The sequence below is a fragment of the Coptis chinensis genome, chromosome 4, assembly GCF_015680905.1.
Source record: "Coptis chinensis isolate HL-2020 chromosome 4, ASM1568090v1, whole genome shotgun sequence".
In the NCBI taxonomy this organism is placed as follows: domain Eukaryota; kingdom Viridiplantae; phylum Streptophyta; class Magnoliopsida; order Ranunculales; family Ranunculaceae; genus Coptis; species Coptis chinensis.
In genome coordinates this window covers 98624383-98644333 of record NC_141459.1, presented here as the reverse complement: position 1 = coordinate 98644333, position 19951 = coordinate 98624383, and the positions used below count along the sequence as shown (strand labels likewise).

At 38.0% G+C, this 19951-nt stretch overlaps 1 pseudogene; it reads right to left on the bottom strand.

Moving 5' to 3' along the window:
• Nucleotides 1–240: 240 nt before the first annotated feature.
• Nucleotides 241–2252, bottom strand: LOC147506126 (methylthioribose-1-phosphate isomerase-like; annotated as a pseudogene).
• Between the last annotated feature and the right edge of the window lie 17699 nt (nucleotides 2253–19951).

The following is a 19951-nucleotide window of genomic DNA, read 5'->3' as shown; positions in this document are numbered from 1 at the left end:
CAAAGGCATCACTCCCATTCTTTGTGATGGGGGTCATGAATTAGGTGAAAGAAGTCATCAAACAAAATTTTACTCATGTATCTGTACGTGATTTATGAATTGCAAATGACCTGTAATTCATCATTTGATTTATGAATTGCAAATGACCTGTAACCAGGTATAAAAATTTTACTCATGTATCTGTACGTGTTTATGATACCTAGGGTGTTTTCTCAGAGAGAGAGAGAGAGGGAGACCCTTTCAGTTACAATGGCAGTTATAACATTTTGCGGGAGTAACAACAAAAGTTGGATTCCAAACAGAGATCCCAAATGCAGCAATTTGCTCACCAAGTCCCCCTCGAGAATTCAAGAGTTCCTTTGGAGATCTTTCCTCGATAACAATTTCTTTACCCGAGGAAAGATAGAAGTCACAGGTGCAGCCACAAAAAATGGAATCCCATGATGTAAAGCACAAAAGGCTAGCATGTAAGTCCCAATTTTATTTGCAGTGTCACCTGCATTGTAGAAAAGAAGCATGCTAAATTATGTTAAAAGAACCCAAATATATCTCCAAATTTTATAACTAATCTGGTGCAAGTGTATACCATTTGCAGCCACACGATCGGCTCGACAATGACAAAGATTAACATGTCCAGTTTTCATTAATGCAAATTTGCATCGAATCTGCTATAAGAGTAGCAAGTATTTTATCATGAACCAACTCAAAGGCTGTGAGCCTAGACCCCTGAAGTTGCAGAATGAGAAGAATCATATTAGGATTTAAAGACACAATATGTACTTAAATTTTGAAACCAACACAACAATTATTTGTTGAAGAGATCCGCTAAGCGGCTCATGGATTACAATAGGGCTTAATTAATCATCTTTTAATGTTAACGACCATTCCATAATATGACAATAAAGTTATTATTTACAATGTTTTAAGAAATCAATGACAACAACTAGCAGATCTCCTATTGTTTAGAGAAATTGATCCCTAGGACGACAATTTATGGGGATTATGCCATTACTAACCTCAATTTGTAACTTTATTCATGCACATTGATTTCTACATAACAAAAATCAGCCAAGGGATTACACCTTTAACGTTTCAACTCGCAAGTTTTTAATAGATTTCATTACGGTTGACCAGACTAATTCACGACTCTCTGAAAAATTGTGATAGAGTGAATGCCTCATTAATAGTCAGTATCCAATACATCCCACTTCTCTCTCTGTGTAAAACGTCACCCTAGGCAATACAACCTTTAAACAGAGACTCTAATGCTCTTGTTCAATTTCTTTTTCATAATCACTATAGTATTGGACGTTTGTAGTATAGGATGATCAAGATAGTTGTTTGATATATTGGATTAGAGTCTAATGCTCCTATTTCATAAACACCCTAGGTATCATGTCATCTTTTTAAAATGACTAGTTTCGGTCAAATTCAAATGCCAAAACTATAATGACAAAGATACAAGGTAATGTTGGGGGTACTTGCCTGGTTAAAAGGCCGTGTCTCTGTGCAAAAGGCCTTTTCAAGGACCCTATCAGTATGAAGTGCACGGATAACTCCAAGGGCAGTACCATATCCAGCTGTTGCAAGACTATTAAAACAATATACAAGGTGAATGTATCAGAACCTATTTTACATAAGCTCCTACTAGATCAATAAAATAAAGCGAAAGTCTACAATATTGCAAAGTCCGAGCACCTGCCAGTGTTGCAATGAGTTAAAATAGAAATGTTCTTAGAATCCTTTAAAGTATTCTTAATAAAGCTTGCTCCATATGAACCAATAGCTTTATTTGTAACAACATCATCCTCAAGCATGGTTTCAACAGATTCTATGTAAGTCTGAAGAATGATAATACAACATTTTTGTTTCTCATCAGTGTAACAGTTTTCCAATCATTCTAAGACTAGAATCTAGAGTTAAATCTACTACTTGAAAAACATAATTAGAATCCCCTGAAGAAGCATCACTCTTTGTTATGACATCTTTAAGTTTTACTCTGACAGGTTTACAGCAGTTGGACGGCTGCAAATAATAATTCATAAGTCATATAATGGTTGGGATATGAAACGACATCTTAAGAAAAAAGAGGTACCTGGAGACAAGATAGTCTAATTTATTGAAAAGAAAAGAAGCTGCATTCTCAGATGTTCCAACAAACGACTCCATGTTAAACACTTCCACAACCAGGGAAAGGGCTGCGGATATAGCAATTGCAGGTGCCCCATGAACCACCATATCCCTTATACTATTCTTGGAATAAAACAAAAAAAATACTAAAAGGTCAAAATCAATCCATTCTTTCTTCCTAATTTGTTCATCAATCAAACCTTGTAAAATACCAGTAGCGTAAATTTCTTTAAATTTACTTTCTTATATAGTCTGACTAAACTACTGGATACAAGTCAAAGTTCCACAAAGAAAAAATCGACCATCCCCTAGGGGGCTAGAACACTGATATGGATAAATAGGAAAGAGATGCTAGTTGGCTACACAAGGAATCAAAAGAGACTATGATAGACTTCGAAACTACTAAACAAGTTCATATACAAGATTTAACAGAATTAAAATCCTATCTATGCTAACTCCACCTTGTCAAGTAAACACAACCAATCGAGAAGACGACATAGGATAGAGACAATTTTAAGACAAATAAAAAGAGAAAATGAAAAGGATTACCATCCATCAGTGGCATTTGGAATGTCCAAATAAGTAGTCTCATGAGGAAGTTTTGTTTGCACATTCCATTCATGAATTTGAGCTTATTGTAATAAAAAAATGAATGTGAAGCTCATCGTTGTTACCTAAAATTTAAGGTGGGAACTGAAATTGGTTTGGTGCCTTGATAATTGGAATAGATATGCCAACAGCTGAACTCGCAAGAACAAACCGGACGGTTAATAAGTACAACAAAAATTTAATCAACAGTCGGAAAGAAAGGATGGTTAAAACTATCAAAGTAACTGACGGATAAAAGCTCTCACACAATCGTCGATTATAATCAAAACACCTGAAGTGCTGAAAGAACTAACTGAACGGATGGCAAAATAATACCCGACGGATACCATTTGTAGGACCGTCCTACAGACTGAAACTGTCGGGTAATCTTTCTCGAGTATGTCGGGTAAAGTCGTTTTTTGGTAGTGTATAAACACACTGAGGTTATAAAAAGCGAGTCTGTCGGGTAAAGTCATTTTTTGGTAGTGTATAAACACATTGAGGTTATAAAAAGTGAGAACAAAATACTCACTAACATACTCGAAATGCAGCCATTTAGGTCTAGTCCCACTGGCGGACTGATCATAATATGACAACTAAACTTTTGCCTCCTTAATTTTTCATTTCTCTATCAGTATACCAGATAGATTGAATCCCTTAATAATCAGAAGTTCAAATTCTCTAATAATTCATAATGAAATATAAAGTATTCAGATTGAACTTACAACTTTGTGCGGTGGAATGAGAATCTCCTTCTTGATTCTCAGGAGTATCATTAGAGGGTGCATGAGAAGGATGACCATCTTCTAAATCTTCTGAAGCGTCATCAGAGAGAACATGAGCATAACTGTCTTCAAAGTGTTCAGCCACCAACCTCCTCATTATATTACGTATCAAGTCGGAGTTAACAAGCTCAAACTTATGCTTTGGTGTATGCTGCTGATTAAATCGGCCTGGAAGCTTGGAGGAAGTATTATAACACTCTCCACACAAATCAAAACCAATAGCCTCCTCACAGTCATTGCATTTATATCTCTCACCAACTATAGGAAACATATGAAGGGAGCAATCAAGAGGTAAGAGAACGAGTGAAGGAAAAAGGTATCACTAGGAAACTAATGGATATCATCCTATTGAAGATGTTACCATAAATCAGTATGGCCAATATGTTTCAAACATGGAAATAAGGCAGCCAAAATTCAAAATTTTTGTATGCACTAATCTATCTGAACTGACTTTCCAATATGAAAAAAATAGATGCCCCACCACCAGATTAGGTATTTCAACCTCTAATCCAAATATCATCATACAATACTTGAATGTTGACAATTATCTGAAAGTGTGTGACACTCTTTCTGAAATGACTTAGTACAAATAAGAACACTAGGAATTTACTCTAATTGGTTCAGCATGCCAGAAAAAATATAATATCTTTCAAATAACAAGAAATTACGAGAAAGACAATAGCCCACAATAATCACAACCAATTCTAAGATGGACATTTAAACCATGGTTGCCTAACCAAGACAAGTAACTCCAAGTAAGAGGAGGCGATGATTGGGGACACTTTTATCCATCAAGTCCGGCGCCTGAGAACATAACTTTGTCTTAGTAAATATAGAAACAAGTTGTGCACTACGATAAAGACATGTGCACAACACATATATGTTATACGAAACATGAAATATGTATCACTTGAAAGGAGATATAATATAGTTGATACACACCGGTGATGGATTACCCTTTGTCCATGAATAGGTTGAAGCTAAAAGCTGGCCTCTTCATGAAATGCATATTCTTTGGGGATCTTTTCTCCAATAGATGATCAAGCTCTGTTTTGGACCTCGCGGACTTCAAAGAATCCTTTAGGATGTGAACTTTGACAAAGTTGACATCTACGTGCTTCATTTACTGGAATAACTGTACAAAATTGACAACAAACTGCAAAAAGAGAGAAATCAGGATGATTTGACTTTCAACATGATACATGTCATTGATTATATGATTCAAACACGAGAGAAACCATTCACTACAATAAAGCACATAATTTTTTATCGAAATTATTTTTTTCAACAAACCCAAACTCAAAATCGACACTATTCTGGTGGTGGGCGATTACCTTACAATCAAAACCCCAATCCGCAACCTAAAACCGAATTGAAAGCTTGGAACTTTAATATGCAATATGAGGAAAAAAGAGATCGTGAGAAATCTGAAAAGCTTATCTAAATTATCTTTTTCGGTGGAAGAAGACTAACCTTAATTCGAGGGTGGGAGATTGAAGCTACCTAGCTATAACAATTTTTATATTGAAGAAAGTGGAAGGGGGGAGCTGTTGGAGAAAAGAAGTGTTTTTAGGGTTTATTTTTTTATTTTTTTATTTTGCTAAATATATCGTTTCTATTTTGTTATTTTGTTGGAGCCAAAACAAAAAAAGAAGCCCGCAAAAAATTTAGGTAAATTATTGTGAAAATGCCCAATGGATTGGCGCCAACCCGACCATTTAAAGTTTAGAAAATGTATACCAAATATTGAGAAAGTTAAATATTAAATCGATAAAAACTTATTGCAATGAATATTGCGTTGCAAATAATTCCACGCAAGATTATCATCAGATGAAGCGCTTTTCATCTGCGTTGCAAATGTTAAAATCCCTCAAAAATATTTATTATTGTTTCTAAAATATCATAAAACAAACAAGCATTGTTGTGATTACGGTCTGCAAGGCCGCAATATGTGAATACAAGTAAAGTGGGCTATCATGGAACGAGAACATGTAGCAACGCTTAGATGGCGTTGCAATAGATGTGTTTTAGCAACAATTTTTGGCGTTTTGAAATGTTCTTTATATTTAAAACATGTGGCGTTGCAAAAGGGCTCCTCTGTTGTAGTGTACATCTTCACGTTAATACGATTAATATGATTCGAATATATTTGGATATATACATAATTTCAAACCACTTGCTTAGAATATTTTTGTATGTGTATGTTACATCAATTCATGTACCCGGTATTCATTTGCATGAGTTCGTTCTCGACATTTCCCTAGCTCACATATAGTTGCACGTATCGGTAGCTATTAATTATTGCATGCGTAGGACGTATTTCTATTAACGTATAGATAATATAGAGGTGTATTGTGTAGACTTCCTATGTAAAACTAACATGTGTTAATTGTATGTTTAGTTTCTATTTTGGCATCTATCGTTTTTAATTGCATGTTCCGTAATCACGTCTCCATAATACATTAATTACGTAAACTAAAAAAATATAAAAAATAAAAAATAAAAATAAAAAAAAATAAAAAAATAAAAAAAATACTAATAATTAAAATTTCATCATAATCATCTTAATAATATCCCGCACAATACACCATTATAAATCATCATCCTATTCCATTAGTGTCTAGGAAACTTGAAAAATTGAGGTTGCCTACTTAAGGAACATGCTAGCACGAACAACCTCCCTCAATTCTCTCAGGTGACCTGGCTGTTAGAATATTCACACGTTATCCTAGCTTACCTGCTCAAGTTAGCAATAGCTCAGGAAGACATGCTTCAACTCCCTCCTTCCTTAATTCTAAATCATCCTGTCATAAGTTGTTTCTTATGAGCCTAGAATTAAAACTCGTGTTTGTATGAGACTACGGTCTGGTACTAATATGGAATTAGAACCTACATATCGTTGTCGGAAATACAATAAACAACTGCTTAAGTTATCTCCTAGACATAGTTTTTCCTCCGTAAACCAACCTCGTCAAGTATCTTCGTTGCCATTATCTCCCTTAATTATGGCCCAGGAAAATCCCCTTGTCGAGAAACCCCTTTCGGATTTCTATATTGCCTTACAAGGACCTGTTTCCTGCATTAAACTCGATGAGCTGAGATTGCAGGAGATTTTCGCATTCCGCCAAACATTTTCGATTTGTTACCTATTTACCATGGTCTAGACCATGAAAAACCGTACGATCACCTTCGTCGGATGCAACAAGTAGTCACCACTTTCTGCCATCCGACCGTTACCAATGAACAAGTCTTGCTTAGGTTGTTTCCCTTCACCTTAGCTGATAAAGCTTCAGTTTGGCTTGCAGGACAAGCGCCGCAATCCATTGACACATGGGTCAAACTCGTACAAGCATTCATGATAAAGTTCTATACTCAGAAGAAAACTATAGAAATGCTTCAGAAGATTCAATTCTTTCGCCAACACCCCCAGGAATCCTTTTCGGAAGCATGGAGCAGATTTATTGATCTGTTTCTCGAATGTCCCTATCATCAACTCGACACCGCTATATTAGTCCATTCATTCTTTAATGGTCTCTCTGACCATCAAAAGGAAACATTAGATATCATGAACGGCGGTTGTTTCATGGACAAAGGCACTACTGAAACATACACTTTTCTTGAGAAACACGCTTCACGAAGCACCCATTGGGGTAACACTGATTCTTCCAGATCTTCTAAAGACACTCATACCAAAGTTACATCTATGTTTGAGGTAAAACCCGATCCGGAATTAAAAACTCTGATCGAGTCCCTAAACAAAAAGGTCGATATTTTTTCGGTTCAAGTAAATGATCAAAAACCCAAACCAATCATGGCGGCCAAGCTTCCCCATGTCTTCTTTGTTTAACTCCTGAGTACACCGATTCTTATTGTCCTTTGGCATACGAGTACCCTCCCCAACCAACTGAAGAGGCTTATGCTTTCAACATCCCTAATGCACCTTGGCGACAATATCCGAATTTGGCTTGGGCCCCCCTACCCAACAACAAGCTACTCCGGGTGTCAACAATGCTCCTGTACGACCACCCGCGAACTACAATTCCTACCGTCAAGGAAATCCTCCGCAATTCTAGCAAGGGCCAAATAATTTTCCCAACAACGCAAATATAGGGTACCAAAACAACTGCAGCCTTGTTCCCACTAATCAAGGATATGGCTACCAAAATCAACCCGTAAACAATAACCGTGAACTTGTTCCTACTGCTCCACTAGTACAATCCACTGCTGATAAAATAGCTGAAACTTTTCTGACCTACATGAATTAACAGAATCAAATCTTAGCATCTATCCAACAGTCTTTTTAGCTGTTAGCACAGGATAAAAGTCAAAAGGGTGTGTTTTCGGGCCAAGCAGTTCCAAACCCTAAGCATACCAACACTGCCTTTAAACTTAACAATGCACCAAGATCTACTAATCCCAGCCAGGGTGAGGTAAATGCCATCACCACTTTTCGTTCTAGCCGAACCATCGACAATCACAAACATATGCCAGATGTCAAATCGACGAAAGCCATGGCTGATGTCCTTCTAACTCCTACCTCGCAACCTATAATGGATGAAGTTGTTCCTTCCAAATCTACATCCACGTCCCGAGGGAAAGACGCGTCATTGATCCATATGCGCGATTCCGCCCAAAAGCTCTATTCCCTGCCCATTTGGCAAAGAACAAACCTGGCAAACATTTTGATGAGATCCGTGAAACCTTCAAAAATTTGACCATAAACCTACCTTTTCTAGATGCACTTAAGCATTTGCCCAAGCATGCCAAGTTTTTGACATTGTCTTTCGGGAACCTTTCTGTCGAAGTCAACATGTTCAAATTAATGAAATAATTTCCCGATCCTATAATGGACGGTGAAATTAGCTTGGTTGATAGTCTGGCACACGATTATTTCACAAACTCTTTTCTCGAAGACGAGGTACACCTATTTTTTTCTTTTGATAATTCTGAGTTTGACGATGACTCGTAGATTAAGGATGTCCATGCATTATTAGAGTCAATGCCACTATTTGACCCTACTACTGCGTTGCCATCTGATTCAGAAGAACCGGACTCGCTCTTTTCCATTGAAGAGACAGCCCCTCATGAATCCTTGATCCCCACTCCTTCGACTCTAGATTTAAAACCTCTACCCTTTGATTTGAAGTACGTGCATCTCGATCTCGATGGTAGTCACCCTATAATAATTTGTTCTCACTTGACTACTGATGAAGAAGCACATTTGATTCGTGTCATTCGTGAACACCGCTCTGCTATTGGATGATCCTTAGATGATATCAAAAGAATAGACCCTAGTGTATGCATGCATCGCATACATCTGGATGACGACACAAAGACATCGTAAAACCACTTAACGTCGCCTTAACCCCGCCATGAAAGAGGTGGTGAGGGAGGAAGTTTTATGTTTACTTGATGCGGGTATCATATACCTTATCTCTGATAGTGACTGGGTTAGTCCTGTCCACGTTGTTCCCAAAAAGTCTGGCATTCAAGTTGTAGAAAATAAAAATGGTGAATGCATCTCCACTCGCATTCCATTAAAATGGAGAATTTGCATTGACTATCGCAAACTTAATGCCAGAACACGTAAAGATCACTTCCCTCTCCCATTCATTAAGTAAATACTAGAACGCTTAGCCGGTCATGCTTACTATTGTTTTCTTGATAACTATTCCGGCTACTTCCAAATTGTCATCGATCCCGCTGATCAAGAAAAGACAACTTTCACATGTCCCTTTGGAACCTTTGCGTACAGACAAATGCCTTTTGGTCTTTGCAATGCCCGAGGCACCTTCCAACGTTGCATGCTTCACATTTTCAATGATATGGTGGAACGTTATATGAAAGTCTTCATGGATGACTTTTCCATTTATGAAAATTCCTTTGACGACCTATCCAACCTTTCTAAAGTGTTAACGCGTTGCGAAGAGAAAAATCTGGTACTTAATTGGGAGAAGTGCCATTCCATGGTTACCAAAGGACTTGTTCTAGGTCATATTGTTTCGAAAGATGGGATAGAGGTTGATAAGGCTAAAATTGTTAAAATTGCTTCGTTACCTTTCCCACGTACAGTTTGTGATATCCGTGCCTTTTTAGGCCACGTTGGGTTTTACAGGCGATTCATTCAGGATTTTTCTAAAGTTGCTCAACCCTTAACCAATCTCCTACTTAATTAAGGATGCGGTATTCGACTTCAATTTCAATTGCAAACAAGTTTTTGAAACTCTAAAAACTGCCTTGACTACCACTCCTATCATTCAACCCCCTGATTGGTCTCAACCATTCGAACTGATGTGTGATGCTAGTGACTTTGCTATTGGCGCCACCGAACTAGGCCAACGACGTGATGACAAACCCATTGTCATTTACTATGCTAGTAAAACTCTTAATGACGCTCAACATAATTACACAACCACTGAGAAAGAGTTCCTAGCTGTTGTCTATGCTTTGGATAAGTTTTGCCCTTACCTAGTTGGATCATCCACCATTGTATATACTGACCATGCCACACTTTGGTACTTACTTGCAAAAAAGGACGCGAAAACAGCGATTGTTCCGCTAGATCCTTCTCTTGGCCGACCATTTATCAAAGACAAGAAAGGAACTGAAAATGTCATGGCCGACCATTTATCAAGGCTGGTGGGTGACATTGATAGTGATTCTGAAGCCATCTGTGATTCCTTCCTAGACGAATATTTGTACTCTATTTTTTCTTCTCCATGGTACACGGATATCGTTAACTACCTAGTTACTGAGGAAGTTCCTTCCTCTTGGTCACGTCCTGATAGTAAAAAGTTTTTATCCACTGTAAAATTTTATTTCTGGGATGACCCCTATCTCTTTAAGTATTGTTTCGACCAACTCATTCGTCGCTGCATTCCCGACTGGGAGTACACCAACGTATTATCTTTTTGCCATGAACAATCTTGCGGCGGCCATTTTAGTGAAAAGAAAACTGCAACCAAGGTGTTACAATGTGGTTTTTATTGGCCTACCCTTTTTTGCGATGCACACGAACATTGCATAGCTTGTATTCGTTGTCAGTACCTAGGTCGAATTACCAAACGCAATATGATGCCCCTAAATCCTATCTTGATTGTGGAAATTTTGATGTTTGGGGCATTGATTTTATGGGACCCTTCCCTATTTTTCAAGGTTTCTTCTACATTCTAGTCGCTATAGACTATGTGTCCAAATGGATTGAGGTACTCGCATGTCGCTCAAATGACCATAAGACTGTCGTGAAATTTGTAAAAGAAAATATTTTCTCTCGTTTTGGTGTCCCCAAAGCTATCATCAGTGATGGGGGTACACATTTTGTAATAATTTTTTGGGTTTTAATGAAGAAATATGGAGTTACTCACAAAGTTGCTACTTCATATCACCCACAAACGAGTGGCCAAGTGGAAGTCTCCAACAGAAAGATAAAGTCTATTCTGGAGAAAATTGTCAATCCATCAAGAAAAGATTGGTCTCTCCACTTATCAGATGCCTTGTGGGCATATCGAACAACATTTAAGACACCTATATGGATGTCTCCTTACCGCATTGTTTTTGGAAAACCTTATCATCTGCCAGTTGAATTTGAGCATCGTGCCCTTTGGGCCATCAAAAGACTCAATTACAATATCAACTCGGCAGGCGAGAAGCAAAAATTGCAATTGAATGAGCTTAAGGAGATTCGGAGTGATGCTTATGATCTATCGAAATCCTACAAAGCTAATATGAAAAGAATGCAAGACAAGCACATTTTGCGTAAAGATTTCAAAATTGGCCAAAATTTTTTACTGTACAACTCTAGATTACACATTTTTTTCCTGGTAAATTGAAAGCATGATGGTCTTGTCCTTTCATTGTGTCAGCTGTGACCCATTATGGGGAAATCTCTTTGCTTAATTAATTCGCAAGATAACAGCGAATTTCAAGTAAATGGACAACGCCTCAAACATTACCACGAATTACGCTCCCCAAATGTTGAACAGACTCTTCTTTAGGATCCGGTCTACATAGACTAGATGTTTTGTTTGGCATACTCAATCTTGTTTCTATAGAGGGCACGCCATTTTGGTAGCCGGGCCATTTTCTATTTTATGATCTCAAAAGTTCTTTGAAGTGTGTGGTTGTAAACGCCGAAACCTTAGTCCATGAAAACAATATTTCAGAACTGAGTATAAATATTTTCTGCAACGCGAGCAAACATTCTTGCCGGTAAATGATGGATACCAAAAATTTCCCCTCCTTCCTTCTTTTCCCTTTTCTACTCTTTGCCTCGCAAACTTCAGCTAATCATTTGGTGTAAGTCTCACTCATCATGAATAGGTAATGGTTGTAGTACTTTTGTTTGTAAACGACATACGCGAAGGATGGGGTAGTGTATGCATTGTCAAACACCTTTCTGTCCAGGTCTTGACTTCCTATCCGATACTAGCCAGTATAAGGTATACTTTTGTTTGACACCAGCTGCGCAGGATAATTTTCGTAGCCACGCCGTTTCTCCCACGGGTTGGGAATCTTCTTGAGAATCTGAAATTAAAAGATTCGCAAACGTCTTGAGAATTTGACATTAAAAGACTCGATTCGTCTTGAGGATCTGACATTAAAAGACTCACCTTGTAGATATATATATATATATATATATATATATATATATATTATTACCTTTTATAAAAAATTCCCCGTGCATTAAGTTGCGCACATAGAGATTCTTGTCCAACCTCGGATGTTGCATACTTGGAACACAAATGGGCAATGGATTCCACCAAACCAACTCCTAGAATTGGTTACTTTGAGTTCCCTTTGGGGCGGTTTGAGGATAGCCGTATGTAATAAGGGCAATATTATTAGACCATAGCGTGCACGGCCTAGGATGGTACCGTCCTACCCCTAACCCCATAATACATAGAGGAAAAGCCACAGTCTGGCTGGATTGGGTTCGTTCCAAAGCCGACATGACAGTTGCCTATGAATTTGGATGGTGACTCTTCCGGACATTCAGTGTTGTTCACATTAATCTCCCTTGTTTATAAATAAAAACTCTATTTATAAATAAAACAACCCTCCTTCTTTTCAAAAACTGTTGTGACCTTTGAATGACTCATATAATTGGATGGATGGAATTTTTTCATTTATACAATTCGAGTCCGAACGATCTTAGATTTTTAGTCTTAAATTGGGATTTAGGCTTGATTGGGCTTTGGGAATTTTTTGGGCCCAACCAAATCTAGTATTTCGGTCCATTTAAACCCGAGACAATGAGATATACAACCTTCATCTTGAAATGGGATCTTGTTTTGCTCCATCGCGAGACAGCCCACGCTATATCTAGGTCTCACGAAATTCGAATCCACTATAGAGGATGGGAATATTTCATCTCAAAACAATATCCATCCTCTTGGTGATCACCAATTCGGAAACGGATTTGGTGGAGAAAAATTTTGGAGCTTTATTTGATAATGGGATGTTTGCTCCATTCTTCGATACGGAAATACACTATAGAGGATGGGTATATTTGTTATATGCCAATGGTGGGCTCTATTCAACAAATTTGGTGATGAAATTTTACGACAATGGTAGCTTTAATGTCACACCCATTTTGATTCGACGGGATAAGTCACACCCGTTGATTTTCGGGATAACGGGCATACCGGTCAATTTGGCTAACTTCAAGAGTAGTCCGCGGTACCCACAGACTTATGACCTAATGCTCGACATGCTAATCGAGGGTGAGTATAGTACAATATAGATAGGAAATGCGCGTATCAGCACTGGGTGTGACGGAACCAGCTGGCCGTGACTCAATGGCTGGGACAGAACGTTATTGGCACCTCGAAGCCATCGAACATTAACAAGACATTCCTCCACCTACTCTGGATCCTCCAAGAGCACAAGGGTAATTTCTGCATAGTTACATTTCTTTTTGATATCATTACACATGCCACTCTCAGGTCAGCCCCTCTTGCCGTTCTTGTAACGCAAGTTATGATTAATTTGGGTTTCCTGTCTGCCACCCCATTACTCCCTATACCACTATATGAGAATATACTTATTTTCAAGAAATGCATACTGGCCCCATGGGAAACCACATCACCAATGGCAGCTGAGCACGCTAACATAGGCCCATCTCACCCACCCTTCTTTGATGAGACTGCTATGAGTAAGATGAGCCATCCTATGGATGTCTTACGTGCTATGAACAGTGACATGAGAGACATGTACACTCACCAGGTATCGATGAAACATACCTTGGGGAGTTAAGAACGGATATGACCACTCGCCACGAGTCGATGACAGACAGCATGGGTGAATTTCAGCAGGAAATGCGAGCTTCCATGTATGCATTTTAGGACCATATGACTACTCGCCAGAACCAGTTCTAGCGAATGCTCATGGCAAACCAGCATCAGTTTCAAGCTCAGGTGATGGATACTCTAGGTGATATCCAGGAGCAGTTAGCCTCCACGGGAGCTCGTCTTGCACGCCGTCACAGGACTCCTGGTTCTTTTTCTGCAGCCCCCGATGATTCTCAGTAGCTAGTTTATTTTCCCGGTCTTGTATATTATTTATGTTGGATATTTTATTTACGTGTTTGCATTTTTATTTTTCAACCTAGGATGTCTGTTATTTCCTACATGTTCCAAAATATCTGCCTTGTCAAATAGTATATTAGTTATCTCTAATATTATATTATATAGGTAGAAACATTTCTAATAATATTAGTAATAATACTTTATATAGATATATATATACATATATATTTTTAACGTCACACTTAACGGCAAATTTTATCGTCAACCAACGTTTTGCAAAACGGTCATGAAACCACATAAAAAAACGGTAAAAAAACGGCTCAATTTTCTTTCTATAAAAACGTTCAACACATCCTTCACATCAACTCCTTTCATCTTCTTCACTCTACACTTCTTATTCTAAATATCGTTTTTTAGTTCACTACAAATTTCAAGTTTCATGGATGCACTAGAAAAGTTTGAGCATCAGCAGATTGAATATGCTACTCAAGTCTTCATGCTCGGTTGTTTTATTATAGTAATGTTGTTAATGTGGCATATTGTCTTATCTAATATTTAAGTTTGTATTTTATTCTCCGTGTCATTAGGATGTGTTTTCACATCTCTGTACGTTCTTACATCTTATTGTGATATTATATTTACATCTTCCTTGTCTTTCTACTTATGCTATTTATTTATGCTAAAAAAAAAAAAAAAAAAGGGGCACTCCTTGTCACATGCCCCATTCTTCTTATCCACACTACATCCACTTTTGCGCCATATTTTAGAAGATACACGTGGTCTAACTACCCTGTGACACCTTAATCCGTATTTTCTACATCTTCGGATTGTGCCTATTTATAACAAGGATAGGCACCTCTAAAATCCAACTTCCTTTTTTTTCCACTAAATTTTCTTCACCACTCCATCTTTAATGGCCCTAACTCGAATTTTTGTGCCCGAACAAAATTTATGGAAAATTTCCAAAACGGTCTTTTTCATCCATTTTTTAACACATAAATTTTATGTCAAGGATGGTACCCTCTACTACATCATAAGCAGGCATTTTATTCTAAAGAATTGGTCCTGCTATTCTATAAACACGGTTATTTCCAAAACGGGCAATTTTTTTGTCCGCGGCAAACGGATGCGAAAGCATGAATTGACTATGGAAATCATCTCCGAGGTACTTCAAATTCCCATTACGAACCAGGGGGTACACCTTCAGGATTCACCATTTGACAATATCAGGCATCTAATGTTTGCAACTATCCTTCACAGTGAATACAATCGGAAAAACCGTATTGTTTATCAGCGATCCTTGCAAAGAAACCAATTATCTGTGATCCAATGGCTAGCTCATAATGTGCTCGGCACATCTAAGACTTACGAAATAACAAAACCCCTCCTCCATCTACTCTGGGTCTTGCATACTAACTGCAATAATTTTTGCATTATTCAATTTCTCTGGAATGCTATCGCACGTGCCAGGAAAAAGGCAGCTCCTTTGCCAACCATTGTGACACTTATCATGATGCGTTGAGGTTTTTCTATTACTACTCCTAATGCACCTCTCAGAACAACTAACATTATATTCTCAGCATTCACTCAATTTGTAGGAACAGTTTCTGGAATCCAGACGTTGCAAGGAACCATGTTGGTGCAGAAACCGACGAAGCTTGTTCCGCTAACAACATCTTCACTGAAAATGCATTATGCAACGTATTTAATCCTATGGAAGGCCTTTGTTTAATTCAAGAAGGACTGATGACATTATACAAACATCAGAACATTATCATCACCAGTCTTTTTGAATTTCACGACCTGCGGACAATACAAGAAGAGGAACAAGCACAATTCTTGCACATCTACAACTAGTTCTCGGCAAATCACACTCTCATAATGGAGAACCACGAGATTTACCGCATTACGTGAGCTTAAATGTTTACAACGGGATTGATGGCATCGAGAATCTTATAAATGGATTTCTCTCACAAAAGGACCCTCGCTGTTACTTGGGCCCATGACACAATTTAAAGTGGTATCTTCCTTCACACGTCTTCTACGATGTCATCTCCAAAGATTATTCCAGAACAATCTTTCCATTCGTTGCTGAATTCTCCTGCATATGGACATCTTTTCAGAGACTTCATCACCCGAGTTAGTTGGAACTCCTTGATATCGCGCACCTCGAAAGCGCATATACTCTCCAGGTTTGGCAACTTATTTTTACAATCATATGGAGGATCTACCTGCTGATGGTTTCGTGCCGAACGGATTTGCAATCCATATTGGTAACACCCGCCACCCTTTTTACGAGCCAGCAATTATTATGGCTCTAGACCTTCCTCCTTTTCAGCCAGACATCCCCATTCAATACATGATAGAAAACAACTTTGATGACTACTCTTCGCCCGTTATGGTGATGGCCTTGCCTAGGTCATTGAACTTGCAGAAGCTGGCCGATGGCCAAACAACACTATTCCACTAACCAGTATGATCATGAATGTTGGAACTGCCATGGTATTTATTCTTCTGAACATCATGGGGGATTGACATTTTTCCACTGCCTCAAAATCAGCTTGTAAGGCGTTCCATGCCCTGGCTCAGCAACATACCACCTTCGACATCACAGACCTAGTAATTGAGAACCTTAAGAGGGCTCGGTATTTTCGGCAGCACTATATCACTTTGCCAGTTACATCATGCAGGATAATGAGGACGTACTTCCCACAGTTTGGGGCTACGTTTCAGGACTGGGTAAAGGTAGACTCTATGTGTCAAACAAACAAGATAATTCGTTCTTTGTGATTTCGGATCTGGCGGCGCCCTGCAAGGTATCTAAAGAAAGTCCGTTGCTTCCCTGATGACGATAAAATGATAGCTTATTTGGACACTTCAAGGAAGAGGAAGTGGAGCGAAGTCTGGAAGGCTATGATAGATTGGCGTGATGCAAATGAATGCCATTTCTACAGAGACGAAGAAAGGATGGACCATCCCCCAGTTCGTAATTGGGGCAATATGAGTTGATGTACATATTTGTTTTACGTTTTGATATGAAAAATAAATAACCTAACAGTGTGCTTTCACTTTTATGATATATAATATATAGTGTTTTACAATAAATTTCTATGGAAGATGTCAGCTATATTTTTGCTCAAAGCCTCTTAGGTATATTCTTTCTTCATCTTAAACACTTTGAGGACACAACGTCCGACTGTTTGGGGGTGGCGAGAACCTTTCGCAAAAATTAAGTATTCATAGTTGTATATAGTTTTATTTTATGTCTAAATAAACATTTTTAGTGACAAATTCTCGTTTCCTTTTCTGTGATGAAAAATATTTAGAAATCTCACCCTAGCATTTGAATTAGGACTTGTTCTTAGAAACTTGAGTTAATACGTATGCAATAGTTTTTACATCTTTTCATGAGCATTCATACACTGACTATCATTAAATGTACACAGTAGTAAGTTTTTGGGACCCATAGTTAGACAACTTAGTAATGACACAGAGGAGTAGTTTTTCGAATAGAGAAGTTCACACGTCTACTTACTTGATGACTACCCAAATCCTAGGCAAGAATTTAGGCCTTCTTTGGATCGATAAAGCCAAAAATTCACACCTGTAAAAAATTTTATCGCTAGTCGCCCCATTGATCCTTTCATTAACCCTTTCTATTTCACCAAAAATTCGTTACCCATCTATTAAATAAGCCTACCTAGATGATGAGTATGAGAAATAGGATGAAGTGCGGAAAAATGAAGAGAAAAACTTGTCACAAATCAAAATCAGTTACTTGCTTTAGAAAAAAAGAAAAAGAAAAATAGAAATATGTTTCCAAAAATCAAAAGAATGATCAAAGTTAGAATTTCCCCCAAAATCAAATCAAAAGGGAATACAAAAGTTTAAAAAAGCCAAGTATGGAAACCCATGTTAGAAGCAGGAAAGAAAATAAGGATTTCTCTAGTATAAATATCTCGAAGACCTTATTCTCTCATACTTATCATTTTTGAATTTTCCATTTTAATTTCTTCTACACTACCACCTAAGCCCCATAAAACCTAATAAAGACCTCTAGCTCAATTAGGAGTAGGATAGTGTGATAATAAGTAATAGATGTGAATTCTCGACCTCGGCTCCTCTGTCTGTCATTGAGTATGTGAGAAAACGTGCGCCCACTGCATACTGGAGTTAACAAAACTTGAGTGGAAAAATAAGAGAGAAATTGTGTTTCGACACATACCTGTGAGAACCTACTTAAGGACGATATCCAAAGGATCCATAAACGGCCATGCTCGTATATTTCATTGTAAAAGATCACTACATGCATGCTCATATGTAGATATTTTGATTATTGTATGTATATTAACTTAAATTTCAAAAGAATTAATTCTTGTTTCACCCGCAAGTGAGATGTATAGATACCTGAGATTAATTAAGGAAACGAGTCTTTGTTACTGAGTCGTTATAGTATAAATGAAGTTTGTGAGTATCTTCTCTGGAAAACTCTCACGAGGCTATAACTTGTCCACTAGGGAATTCATAGTGGTTCAATTGCATATGGTCAATACAACCCCGCACTCTGCGTAATGAGACTTAGCTTAGGACAACACATTTTTGGCTACTTATCATTTTAATGTCTCTTCTTTGCATGAGGACAAGCAAAGTGCGGTTTGGGGGTGGTGTGATAAGCACCAAAAGCTGTAATATTAAACCCCGAGAGACATAGCATTTTGGTCAATTATGTTATTAATAATCATGTAATAATTATATTTTCGTACTTTTGCAGGTTTCAACACTTAACGTGAATATGATAATAAAACATGCATTGAAGTACGAGAATATTGGAATTCTTGAAGTCTTCCCACTCAGCCCCAGTGAAGCCCAACAAAGCCTGACTAGAGCCGAAGTTTCCAAAAGAACAAAACTAGTGTGGAACGGGTCCACATGTAAAGAAGTAGCAAACTTCTAAAGCTCACATCTTTCAAACATGGACGTCGACGTCGGCTAGTGAATTGCCGAGCAAACTGTATTTACAAACTCTACGCGAAAGACGTAAAGTTGTAAAATGCCAAAATCGGCCCCGCGCCATCGACATGGACACGTGGACCCACTCTGCGGGCCCAAAAGGCATGATGAGTTAGCATAGACATGTGGCAAGTGATGGTCACAATTTTGTGCCACCTTACAAAAGGAAAAGGAATGTATCAATTCAATGGAATTGAATTGGCTGAAGACAAAACATAAGGTACAAAAAGACAAAGAACCAAATTATTTCAGATGAAGCCAAAACTTTGTATTTCAAAGTTTTGAATGGATCAATTTGGCAAAAGGACAAAACCAAATTAATTCCTTCATAAGAGACCATCCTATATATATGAAAGGGGGGTCTTCAATATTTCTCCTTCAGCATTTTATGCTTTAGCCTTGCTTAGTAGTTAGCTAGCTTTAATTTATCGTCTGTAACTTCATTCCAGTATTTACATTCCGCCATTTTCTCTTCCAGCAGCTTCAATACTGTAAGTTATTTTTTCTTAATAAAATTCATTTCTTTTCAAGTTTAATTCCTGTCCTGCATTTACTTATTTATTGTATACAACAAGTTTAATTATTCCTCCAATGACCATGAGCTAATCCCCCCCCTAAGGGAGAGACTTATGCTGCTCGTGTGAGAATCCAGATTGACACTTTAATATTTTAGAATCACTGCTTAGGAATTAGGTGTAGATTATACATCCGGTCCCAAAATGATTGAGACTGTACAAATTTGGAGTGCTGATGCTCCAGAACAGTCTCGCGAGAGACCCAAAATGTCTCGCGACGACTCGGTGTTAGACTGACTCACCAATTTGTCCAGCTGATGTAGAATCGAACCAGGAGCTGAAATGATATTCCATAGATGAAATATTAGTTCAACTCCTTATGCTAGTGTGATGCGAC